At 43.1% G+C, this 13,797-nt stretch overlaps 1 protein-coding gene across 1 annotated transcript in view; it reads left to right on the plus strand.

The window, feature by feature from the left end:
• SIK2 (salt inducible kinase 2) overlaps positions 1-13,797 on the plus strand; it is a 115,951-nt gene that overhangs the window by 48,873 nt on the left and 53,281 nt on the right. The gene's annotated exons all lie outside the window — the stretch shown is intronic.

Raw genomic sequence — 13,797 nt, forward strand, 5'->3', positions numbered from 1 at the left:
GGCCCAGGCTGCCGCTGAGGCTGTCTTGTAATATTTGGACCAGGACCGCCCCATGACTCTTTATAAGTAATGCAAACTACTTTACAGCTTTTTCTTTTATGCTGTATATCATGGAGGATTAGGGATGGCAGATTTAGCAACGAGTTCCTTTTTGACGGTAAAATGCACCTATCTATAATACTCCGTGTATCGTACAGATAATGTACGTTGTTAGCTGCTATACAATGCCGTCGTTGGCTTTGCTCCCTTTTATTCCCCCACGGTTACTCTTTGCCTTGTGCAATCTTGTGTTGATTAGCTGATTGAATGCCATAAATGCTGGGAACGGCCTGAGCGGGAGCGAGCGCGGGGTACTGAGCAGTTTCCAGGAAAACGGAGCCATCCTCGATGTGCCGGACATGTCATAGATTGTATAAGAAGTCGTGATACAGTTTCTATGGCTACGGACAATATGATCACGCAATTAGATTTTTTATATATATTTTTTTTTTTTACCACCGATGGAGAGCTTAGAAGAAAGCTTCGTCTATAAACCGTGCAAATTGCACAACTGACGGGCGGCCCGGGGTCCGGCCATTTGCACCACTACTAATCACTAAAGAATGGGTTCTAATCCCCTTTTCTTCCTACGTTGATCAGGATGGATTGGATTCTTCCAATTTTCGCACTTCAGCAGATACGTCCTTAAGTATCTTGCCGGTTCCTTGATTCGTCAGCCCCATAATTTTATTGCACAAGCTCTTTACATAACTCCGCTGGGTGGGGTCCGCCGGCCCATCGGGGGTCTGTAGCGAACTGTGAACGTGCAAACAAATGTCATTTCCTATTCACCACACAGTCCTGGCAGCAGATCTGAGAAGTTTCTGACCTTCCTCCATCCCAGTCATTATTCCTCTCTGCTTTGTATCCATCTTCCACGTCTGTTGGCAGCGTATAGCGCGCGCCCTAACACGGACGGATGAAGCCGCCTCCAACATGGGAGATACGAAGGGAATAGCTGCAAAAATGGTGTAAAAAAAACAAAAAAGCAAAACCATACTTCCGTAGCTTTAGCCACTTGTAATTCTACATCTAATGGTGACCTGGCTCATCATATAGGAAGTTTTAGAGAATGTTGAGGGCGTGCCCAGTTTTGCAACCAGTTTCCCTTTATTGCAGCAGCGCGCCAGGAAAAAAAAATAATGCAGTTAGTATGGAATATAAGTTTCCTGACGTTTCGGTGCAGGAGAACGTGCCCAGCACATGAGGGGTCTTCAGGATCGCCCTGCTGCTTTTCTGTAACATAGATCTGCACATGAGCTGTGGATGCAAAACGGCCGTAGAGGTTTACTCAGAGCTGTGTGACAAGAAAAAGGTTTCCATTTAGATGAAAGGAAACAATAAATATTTTATGGTTTTGTCCATTTTTGAAAATAAAACATTCTATAAAGTTATGAAACTTACTAACACACACTTTAATTTCGATACGTTCACTGATCGTCACCAAAATCTTTCAGATCCTTAAAGCTCCAAAACAAGAGGCAGTTTCCAGTGTCACCTCGTCATTAGTGAAGTGTATGAAGTGGGCCGGTTAACTTGATTAAATGGCTAAGCCAGGTCCCCCCTTCTCTCTGCCGGGCCCCCCCTCACAACTCTCTGCCGGGGGCCCCCCCCCTCACACCTTCTCTCTGCCGGGCCCCCCCCCTCACACCTTCTCTCTGCCGGGCCCCCCCCTCACACCTTCTCTCTGCCGGGTCCCCCCCTCACACCTTCTCTCTGCCGGGTCCCCCCAACCTCGACTCTGCCGGGTCTCCCCCTCGCCCTTGTCTCTGCTGGGGCTCCTTCATATGCTATGTGCCAACACTAGAAACACAACCCTGTTTTGGTCACCCGGCTGGAAGCAGCCAGTATGCGGTATTAGTGGCACATCTGTGGTCCAAATGGGGGGATGTTCTCCGGCACAGCAGAAAAGTAGCTAAGACTTGACCTTCAATCATATAGGATTTTAAAAAAATGGCTGAATGTGCTACTATTAAATTACACAAACGCGCTAATTCGTTTCAGGTAGAAAAACTCTTAATCATGGAAGATCGGTGGCCATGTGACCAAAAGCTGTATTAATAGGTTTTACATATATATGATGGGAATATACTCGGACAACTTTCTACGAGCCCCTCAGGCACAATAATGTGATAAACTTTATAGGTTATTGAATCAATTTTTTTACATTTTTTTTTTTTTAATATGGCCTCTCCATATTTTAAACAATTTGGACACCTTGGCTGCAAATGTTTTTTATTTAAAGAGTAGCTTTCGTTTTTATGAAATAAATGAATAGTACACATGAAAATGAAAATTTGTGATATATCTTATCAGAGAAATCTGCTTCTTTCACTCAATTTATGAGTAAAATCGGTTTTCAGTGAAGACAAATATTTCACATTACTGAGATGGATGACGCTTGGTGCTTTTAAAGTTCTATGGAGGAGCTAAAGGCGACACAGACCTCCTACTGCAATGACATTTAGTTTTCCATAGAATGTTATAAGCACCAACTGTCATCTCCTGTTTCTGTACTGGAAAGTCTGTTTTCACTGAAGACAGTATTTTACCTATAAATTAAGAATGACTGATCAGGAGGAAAAAGAAGCAGATTTCTCTGATAATTTCGTGCAGTCATAAATCAGTATAGAGTAGACCAGAAAAAAAGACTTGTGGTCAGCAGGAGCTCGCTGTTGGATTCTCATTCTGCAGCCAACAATGTGCAAGGAAACTAAATGGTGCTAAAATTTTAAGGAAACCTAAATAATTTTTAGCCCAAAAATAAATGCAAACAAAACCTTAAAGGTTTCCAAATCTCTTAAACTATCAATGCTATGGCTGTGGAAATAATGGCGCTATAGAAGTGAGTAAAATACATTTTTCTATATTTGATACAAAATGTACAGGTTCACCCTGAAAACACTCTTGATATAATCCCAGATCCAATATTGGCCCTGAGAAGTTAACTCTTTTTCCAAAAAGTTCTAGAAACCTGCAGAACTTGAGCTATAAAGTTGCGGTTTATTAAGCAGCACAATCCTCTGGCACTTTCATTTGATGACCTGCCGGTTTCACAACGGAAAGCCAAACCTCCATCACACAGGGCTATATTCATCCTCCTTGATGTGCATCTGTGTGCAGAAACCTGCTCGAGTCAAGTAAGGATTTCCTGTGCTCACTAACTTAATTTTTTTTTCTTCCCCCTCTCCTAAGCACAGAGTCAGCTTTGTCTCCTGCTAGGTACAGGTCAGATCATTAATGCTTAGTCACCCAAAATTTTCAGACCAGAAAACTTCCTCCTCACTTAGCACACCAGGTCCGATGCAGAATTTTGCAGAGACTCGTGTGTTGTCCTTCGTGGTGGACCTCACGGAATCCTTGAACGTTTGTGGAACATAATAGTTGAGGGCTTTCCAGCTGCTCACTGGCACGGACACTGGTGGGGAACTGGATCGGAGTTGGCAGGTCCTCCCGATTTGGTGTGATCCGCCAATAGTCTGAGGCTCGAGAGGTATCGGGGGGTGTCCCTCTTAGGCTTATGTCCACGTGAATTTTTGTGTGTTATTTGGAGTGGATCAACTCGAAAATCTTCCTGAAAAAAAAACATTGTTTGGGAAACTATCTAAGGAAAATCCACTTTGCTCTTTTATATGCCCAGGGTTTTTGGCCTTTTTACTCTCTGAAATGGTTTAGAAAAGCATCTAGTGGAAAAAAAAAAAGCATGATCGTGGAGGAAACTTCTGCAAACTAAGCACTGTCCAATGAAAAGGCAGCAAAGAAAGCAGAAAAAAGCAACTCCTCCTAAATAAATGTTTCAGGGGAACAAAAACTCCCAAAACAATGCTTTTCCTTGAAAAATTCATCATTTTTGCATGTATCAAAAGCTGTGTGGACATCGCCATATTCTCCATTCTGCCTCCAAGTTGGACATCCATCCTAATTGTTGGCTAAAGTTGTTTGTTAGCCATGAATTGTAGCAGAAGAAATCCTTGATCTCTCAAAAGCAGCAAGTTTGTGGTATCTAGCAGCGCGCTCCGCCAAACTGTGTGGATTTCAGGTTGAGGAACTGAAAGGGGAGAGAGGCACATTCTGCTGCACAACCTCACCAGCTGGAGACCATGGCAGTACTGTGTCTTCTGGCGCTTGCGGCCGTGCCTTCTTCTGGCGCTTGCGGCCGTGCCTTCTTCTGGCGCTTGCGGCCGTGCCTTCTTGTGGCGCTTGCGGCCGTGCCTTCTTCTGGCCCGGGCGGCCGTGCCTTCTTCTGGCCCGGGCGGCCGTGCCTTCTTCTGGCCCGGGCGGCCGTGCCTTCTTCTGGCCGATGCTGCGTGCGCAGTGCAAAGAGGTAAAAAAAACTTTAAGGGTTTGAAGGAAGTTTTCCAGAAGTACTGTGGTACGATTGTGTGATCCTACGATACGATTTTTCCTATCTCAGTGGCAATGTTTCACTTATGTTTAGCCGCTTTCATAGAAGTAAAAAGTTACAGTTCCAGCTAATAAGAGAAAAATTTGCGGCTTCCATAACTCTGCGCGTTTTTTTTTTTTTTTTACTATATAAGGTCTCTGCTCATTTTTCTTCTGCAACTTCAAATTGTAATCTCTAGTGTGACTTCAATGTTCTCCCTCCCTCCATTGCTAAATTCCCCTGCCGGACGAAGAATAAGTATCACAAGCAGATGCCAAGAGCTCGCCTGCGTCATCCACAGCACTTTGTAAATATTCTGTTCATAGGACTGCTAACAAGCCATCATTTATCACCTCCCCAGTGAAGTGTAACATGAGAGCCCTCCTAGCTGAGGAAAGTCACGTTCAACCCCCCTCTTGGTGTCGCAGAGGCCAGTATCACAGGCCTGCACTGATTCTAGGGAGGTTTGTGACCCAAGTACCAACTAATGCCCTGACCTTCAGAGGCAAATCAGACAGGTCCTCCAGGCAGCGGGGCACGAGTGGCAATCAGCTGGTGGTTGGTTAAACTTCACTGGTTACTTGGAAATAAGAGGACTTCAGAGACCTTCATAAGGATGTAGTAGTCACAAAATCATCTTCTGCTTTCTATATGGTTAAAGGGGCTGTCCAATGAAAATACGGTTAGATGTACATAAGAGCAACTCGGCAATATAATTTCAATCTGAAAAGTGCCCCAATTGTCACCTATAAGCTTCGGTCGTAGATCACTAGATGTCCAGGGGATGTGTGTGAAGGGGGCCACTAATTTCAGTAGCTGAGCCAGACCCCTTCTCTGTCACAATTAATGTATAAACAAGGAAAAGGCTCTGGCTTAGCTACTGGAATGTGTGGTCAGACGAATTCCTTAAATTATACACATCTTGTGGCCAACTTGTGATCTACAACTGCAGCTTAATGGTGAAAATTTGGAGCCAGCCCCCTTCACACACAGCTCCGGTTTTGTGCCTTCACATAATTGGTCAAAGATCAACCTGATCAGATGGGAACCCCATTGGTAAGTTGGGCAACCATTTTAGGATTGAGGTCATATTCTGTCAGGCAAACCATGGGCAGTTGCAGTGTGACCTTTGAGATGACTGGAACAAAAATTGCTTAGAAACGTCTGCTTACAGAAGGTTGCCGGTATGGTGGGGTCGAAAATGTGGCCTTGGAAATCTGGGGTGGTCGGATGTTTTTTTGGGGGTATATAAGGTAGGGCAGATGTAATGCGGCATTCTCCAGAACCTCTGCGATCTCTGCATGGTCTAGATTCCCAGATGCCAAAACTGATCTTTTCTAAACCGTTTGCTTTCAGAATTTTTTGACTCTGCTATGGACACCTGATCGGCGCACCAAATCCTCCATTATAGCTGGTTCAGGCATAAAACAACCGGCTGGATACAACTGATGTACAAGAACACAGCTACATGTTGTCGAAGCGGCAGAGTTGCGAATGGTGTCGAAGCGGCAGAGTTGCGAATGCCAGTATTGCACAGATGCACTTCTATAAGACTGTCTAGTTAAAACCCATGGAGTTTTCTTCCATCAGCACCACTGATTAGAGCTGGTAATACTGCGCTTCATCCAGGAGCTGCAGGGTTAATCGCTGGGTGAAATCTGCTTTGTGTATGTGCCGCCTGTTAGCTGGAGGAATGCAGGTGCTATACCCCTGTGTCTGAGTAATGACTCCAAAACATACTGGGACATTTAGCAGAGATTATTCCAGCGCTGACGTGGTTGCCGGTATCACTCAACCAGCTCATTAGGAACTGCTCAGAGGAGGTTTGAAGGTCAGTAGCCTCCAATAGGACTCTCTGTTAGGAAAGGATTGTAATTAGGAGCTGTGCTGAAAGTTACATTTCACCCGAAAACCCCCGTTCCTCTTAGGAACACGATAACGCTTCTGTTATTACCTTTTTCTTTTTTCATCCTCCCCTTGCAAATGGCTTTCTTAGTGCTTTATTTTCTTTGTTCGGTGTCTAGATCGGGAATGTGATGTTGAAAATGCTGTTTGTGAAATAATCTAGGAGCCTATCGGACCGCAAATACGCACGCACGTAACGGGTGTTCTGCAGCAAATAGTGCATCAAAGTCTGTAGATTTGTTAGTGCGTGCTGCAGAGTGAGAGAATTGATATGCTGCTGATTCCAAAATCCCACTGCTGAAAATTTCCGCCACATGGAAATTATTATTATTATTTTTTTTTTATTTATTTAGCTGGCAGTAAATTATGTTGCCGATTTTCCGCACCATATGCGTTCACACGCAATATCCACGTATCTTGTGGATTTTTCTTAAATTTGTCTTGTGAAATTGCAATCTGCACAATTTCTGCACCAAAATTTTTGGCAAGGGAGGTGAGATTTTTGGAGATTTCAAAACCTCGGCTAAAATAGATGAATGATCCTTTAATAAAAAAAAATGTGTTGAGATTCTGCCAGATTGCATTCACCCATAAGAGAAGGCTAAGTTTTTGGATGGCACAGATTTTTCACCGGTTTGTCGTGTTGATTTTTGCTACCTGCGGTGAAGCTGTGCTCTAAAGCCCCCGTCACACTAAGCGAGGTCGCTAGCGAGATCGCTGCTGAGTCACAAGTTTTGTGACGCAACAGCGACCTCAGTAGCGATCTCGCTATGTTTGACACGTAGCAGCGACCAGGCCCCTGCTGTGAGATCGCTGGTCGTGTCGGAATGGCCTGGACCTTTTTTTGATCGTTGAGGTCCCGCTGGGTAGCACACATCGCTGTGTTTGACACCTTACCAACGACCTCGTTGACTACAACGTCACACAGGACGTCCCTCATCGAGGTCTGAATCGTCATAATAGCTGCCATGTGACAGGGTCACAACGACCAACGACATCGTTGTACAGGTCGCTACAGGTCGCCGCATCGCTGCTGCGTCGTTGGGAAGATCTCACTGTTTGACATCTCACCAGCGACCACATAGCGACGCAGCAACGATCCCTGACAGGTCGTATCGTTGTCGGGATCGCTTCAGCGTCGCTAAGTGTGACGGGGCCTTAACTCAATGCTGGGTCTCTTGCCGGCAGATGCTCCATGCATGGTATCATCTTATCCTGAAGAAGCAGGTACATGTCCATGTGAAGTCTGAGGCTCACAGAGGTATTGTATGAGCCTGGGGGCTCGATTACAGATCTATTCCCCTCGGCTCCCATATGCGTAATACTACAGAAACCATTCGTGACTTACGGACTAAAGAACTCCATCGTTGACACCATAGCTCAGTTCTCATACACTCTGCATATTATCGGCAGATTATCGGCAGCACATTCGGATGTGCTGCTGAAAATGATCATCTTGTAGGCCACATAAGGAATATGGTGAACAAGCATGCTACTTGGGAATTGGCTTTTTCTGACAATGGTATCATGAGTTTTCTTACAAACATTTGATTGGCTGTTTTATAGACCTGTGTTAAAAAAAAAAAAAAAAAAAAAAAATCCTTTAATTATCCTCCACCCATTTACTTCTGATTGGCATCAAATTTATGTAAGCCCATCAGAAGCCACAATCGTGTACCCATCAGTCCTACACTCCGGCCTTGCGGAGTCCATGTGATGCACCATGCCTGCAGGGATGGGCGCAGTACGGCATGTGGTTCCTCAGACGTCTGAACTGTTCTTGCACTCTGAATAACAAGTTTCCAGGATAAATATGATCAGTCAAAATAGATTCCTAAAAATAGTATTCGCTATACACAATCTATACAGATGCCTAAACCCCAGTGTTGGTCTGTAATATTATCTGCGAATCTGCCGAGTTCTTGGCCTTTTTTGTACGAGTGCTCTTCTTACAGGAAAGTGAAGTAAGGGAAGATAAGTGGTGCTCTTATGGGGTTATACCAGTATTCAGAAAAGTGTCCCCCAACCAGAACATGTCATGTATCATATTGGATGACAAGCTGATTTCTAGCCTTCTCCAAGATGTGCCAGGCATTGTAGGGAAGAGGACAAATTCGTATCATCTAGGCCACGATTTAGAATGATTGGATGGTCCACCAGCCCTAAAGTCAAGCTTCAGTGATGGGACGCAATGGCTTCTGTCTTTAGCCATCAACTTGCTATACAATCTGAGTCAGGATTTTGGGTTGTCCCAACATGATGTCAAGCTCTGGTGGCCTGACTTCTGCACCACGTTCTCTGCTGATTTGAGTTCATCCCCTTTCTTGGTTCCTGTTTCTGTGAGTTCTTTTGACTCCTCTTTTGACTGGTCTTGGCCACAGTCTTATCTGCTCCTGCCTTGCCCTTTTCATACTTCTCCTGACACCTGTTGTTCTATTACTGGTGCTGACTACTCTTCTGTCTTGTCCTCTGACCTGTAGCTTCTTCAATGCTCTTTTGGTGGTGATGACCTTTTTGTCGTCAGCCAGACTACTTTTATTGCATCATCAGCAGCTACTACCATCAGTGACTATTCTAGGGTCTGTGACCTTAGAGACCTTCCCTCTGTGAATTACAAGCCTTCTTGCTATAGTCCAGCTGGTAAGCTGATTTGGTGGTGAGAATCCATAGTAGAACCAACTCGGGGTCTTTTCATTTGAGGACGTAGCATTTATGTTCCTCTCATCCTACAAATAAGACACCAATGCCAAGTAGTTGTAGAGGAGAATATCATCTTAAATGGACTGCACTGCGGTAAATGAAAATACTTTATTGGTCCAATGTTTGTGGGTTCCGAACCGGCACCTTTCTCGATGTAAGAAACCAAGTGGCAAGGAGTTGACTTCACAGCTAGACATGAATTGGGATGTCTTCTGCTGAACGCTGGGGGGTACGACTTTTGTGAAGGCACCTACACCCAACAGTGCATTTGCCGGTGGGCTAGTCCAATCCTGGCTTAGACTAAAGTAAAATAAGTACTGAAATTATCTTAGTCTGATCAAATGGATGTAAAGGAATGGACATGGTGCAAACTCGTCCCTGCTCCGGCATACTTGCCCTTATGTACTAATTTCTTCCTTGACTTTTTTTGTATGAATTTGGACATGAGACGTAGAATTTAATTGAACACCCCCTGTGGTGCAGAGCACAGTCCTGTATACAGTAAATGCACTTAAGATACCATTTTGACCAGCTGAATGGTCATGATTATGCTCACCGTGATGTCCACTTACCGCCGAGCGCAGAAAGCGCTGAATTGTCCACTTACTGTGAAGTTAGGAAGCCCAGAATTGCCACTTACCGTGGAGTAGAAAGCACCGAATTATCCATTTACCACCAAGTAGAAAGCACTGAATCGTCCACTTACAGTGTAGTAGAAAGCACTGAATTATCCATTTACCATGGAGTAGGAAGCACCGAATTGTCCACTTACCGTGGAGTAGAAAGCACTGCACCCATATCTACCTGAAAAGACTTCCTTCAAATTCCAGGAGGTCATGACACCTGTCTATAGCCCTAATTTTAACCTGTTTCCTGCTCTCTTTTCCCATCCACTTTCAAATTTATGTACCGTAACGGAAAAAGTTTGCAAAAATTTTATACAAACAGTTAAAAAAAAAAAATCAAAATAAAAATTCTGCAAAGAAAAATTCCAACAAACTTTTATTTTTTATCCAGTTCCATGATTTTGAAATTTTGATAGAAATCATCTAATGGGGAAAAAAAATAAATTTTGATATAAAATTACAATTTCTTTGAGACGCCTATAAATTCTTATTTTCAGAAATTTCTACAGGCCATGTTACACAAAAAGGTCCATTAAAAGTAAATCCATGAAAAGAAAAGTTCTCATCTTCCCAGACTGAATTTAAGTTTTGTGAGACTGTGACCGATATCAATTCTTTGAGAATTATTACTTTGTGAATATTAGCCCAGCGGTGCCGCATTTTATGGCTCTCATTACGTGAGATAAGGGGGCTGTAAGGCCACCTCACCGATGTAAGTGATAATTGCTGTGGAAGTTACGGTGCCGGCTGCGATATCTGGATATTGTTTCGTAGATTATAGTTTAATTAACTGTCTGTAATTACCATCGTAACTAGAACGAGCTACCAATAATTTAGCCCGTAATTATGTATCCTCTGCCGGCAGTGAATCCGTATGACACGATATCTGTTTATTTATGGCCAATAATTACTTCTGTAATGGTTAACAATTAGCCTGCTGGCCAAGAAAGGGTTAATTGTGGTCTCCTGACATTGGGCTACAAGTATAAACAAATTTGGTCTCGTCTTCTCTTTTGGTAGTTTTGAATGAAAGGCAATCGTGTACTGCAGAGAAATATATATTTTTTTATACTCCACCTATTCTGTTATGCCTTACTTGCATAGATGCCTTATTTGTTTTGACTGGTTCTCCAAAAATCCGCTGATCACAGGTCGTCCTGTTGTTCAGACCGTCAGTGATCAGCTCCAATCTCATTTAGAACATGGCAGCTAGTGTGTAATTTCCCTGCAGCACTCCTACGGGTCAGATGAAGCATTACACAGTGGCCATTGGAATCCGATCACAGTCTAGTACTGCGGAGACTATGGTTAGCAGTCTTCTGCCTCGGATAATTTGGTGGAGGTCTAACTCCAAATATCCTCATGAGAGGCTTTTCTTCCACTGTGCATGCTGGAGGAAGACTGAGACGTGAAATTTGCAGCAAGCTGGAAAGTATGTGGACAATGGAGGGAACGTTTGATGATGATTGGGGCCAGGCTAGGCCGGTGGGGAAGCAACAACCCACCCACGGGATTAGTCCGAAGTAATTTTCAGATGGCAATCATCAGAAAAGAACTTGTTTTTCAACATATGCACACGTTGGTATGGGACATCAGAGACCTTACTAAAATGCAGGAAGTGGGCTCTTAAGTGCAGTAACTGCTTAGGGGACCTGATGGGTTTCTTTTTAATAAAGAGGGTCTATAAACTTCTACAACCCATGAAAATAAGAAACAAAGATCTTATGATTTCATCAAATCAACTACGCAAAAGTTTTCCATGGTCCAAACAAAATTAATTGGTGGGAAAAAGGTATTTTACTGATGATCCCTTTTGTCCCATTGGTATTGCTTCATGTATTGGTCCTCATGACTTTGCGCATTTATTTAGCTGTGAATGTGCAGGATCCTTTTCCAGGAATCAAGGGGTTATTCCAAAAAATAAAAAGTTACCCCTTATCCACAGGTTGATAGCTTGCTGATCGCTTGGGTTCCTACCACCGGAATCTTCAACGATCCCAAGATCAGTGATCTGGAGCTCTGAGAAAGGGGCTGTAGAGCACCCTCCTAAATGGTGTGGAAGTGCACTTGAGCATCCTTCGCTCCATTCATTGTCTATCCCGAAAATAACTGACTTTCTCTGGCAGTCCCGTTGACCATTTAATGGGGGTGGGGTTGAACATGTGCGCCTCCTCTCCTTTCAATACGAAATACTCTACAGCCCCATTTTCACTCTGCTAGATCCCCCATCTCGAGATCGCTGTGAATAAGGGGATACATAATTTTTTCTTTTTTAGCTGAATATTCATATAATGGTGTATTAGAATAGGTCTAAAAGGCCTTTTCCTTGTTAGATCCAAACCATGGCAAATCATCAGATTGTCGTCGATTTAATTGGAGAGGAAAGCGTCTGAAATGATGAAAAACCCTAGAAGTTCGAGCCTTTCAAAAGGTAAAACGATTAATTGTATCGTTGATCAGGATTAGTTTTTATACATTTATCTTCACATATCAAGGGACCCTAACATCTGGGCTAAATAAGCTCCACTTCTTCCTTTTAGTCTCCTTTTGGGACTATTCCATGACCAATATGACCATTATTGGTTTGGGTAACTAGACATACATCCATCCCTAAGCCACCTGCCACACTAAGTGATCTTCATCCGTCCTGAGATTGTTGGTGGAGCAACATTGCGCATGCGCGATCATTCCGCCTTTTAAAGATTATGGAGATCGATTATTATCTTGATTGGTTGCCAACCCCCAGCTTAGAGGCAATGAGTATCGTGAGTCCGCACAGAAGGATAAGCCTTAGTTAATGGCAACGGGGCGAAGACTAGTGTAAGTCCGCAGCGCTTCAAACTGCAAATCCACTCCACGGCACAAATCTGACCTGTGAACATGACCCTCAAAAAAAGCCAGGAAAAATGGCTTAATGTGTAGGTTTCAAGTTGATTGAATGGATAGCCTCTGACCCGAACAGAACTCTTTAAACAAGTGACCCATATTCTGACATGTTCCTCTAATAAGTTTTCTAGCAGAATGTCTGCTGTGGTTAGAATGCGAATCAGTCAGATTTCCTGGAACAAAGAAGCCATTCTATTTCTGGAAAGTGGCCAGAAATGAAGAAAAAAACACTTTTATTATGGAAGGCCTAATTTGTGCGAACCCTGTTAACGTATTCTCTATTATTACAGATATTTTCTTGCCAATTGTTTTTCTTTCTAATATAAAAAAAAAAAAAAACCTATAAAATTCGGAAATAAATCAACTGATAAGGGACATGTAACAATTCCGTAACACGGCTAGTGGTAAACTCGTTCAGGAGTAGCATGTAGGGGGAAGAAACTAATATTTAACTCTATCAAAAAAACCTTGAACAGGGTATCACATTTCTATTTTTACTTTGTATGCAATTCTCTGGTATAACATTGAATGTGGGCCCAATGTGCACCCTTTAACACCTGCCTAAACTTTTATGCTTTCTTGACATTTTTTCATTTTGCCGATACAGCGTTCCATACATATGGACCACCACTAGAGGGAGCTGAGGTGCTCACCACATACACACCCTACATTGAATACAATGGTGAGCCAGTATGCAGGGATCTCCATCACTTCCTTTAGTTCTGGCTGGAGACTCGGACCTCAAAATCACAAAAAAATGAAACACGTTTGGCCTAAAAGCAAGATTGTTTTCCTGTAATGCGTCTCGGCACGTTTTGATCTTTTAGGTATGGTGATTACTTGTCCCCCTTATTCTGCATCGATAGATGTTAGACTATACTGTGTTTTTCCAGCTGCCAACATCATCTGAAGAACTATAAGAGTATGTCCAATCTGATCGAAATTGTTGAATTGGTCTCATTTACAGTAATTCCACAGCATGCTGATTATTTTTATTTTTTTCATAGAGGAAAGATCAAAGATTTGTTGCTCACTTAATGTTAAAAGTGAAAATCCTAGAAAATTGTCTAAAATGACAGAAAAATAGATATCCACCTTCCGTGTATTCTGAGAATTCAGATCAGTTCTCGGAATCCGCCATGGAATGTCTGAAGCAAAATCAACCAGAGTTGATGAGAATTTTGAGCCATATTTTCTGCCTAATGATCAGCGATTCCGACCCGTGTGGATGTCCCCGAAATCGAGTGGAGCTGCTGT

Source organism: Ranitomeya variabilis, chromosome 4 (genome assembly GCF_051348905.1).
Source record: "Ranitomeya variabilis isolate aRanVar5 chromosome 4, aRanVar5.hap1, whole genome shotgun sequence".
NCBI classification, from domain to species: Eukaryota; Metazoa; Chordata; class Amphibia; order Anura; family Dendrobatidae; genus Ranitomeya; species Ranitomeya variabilis.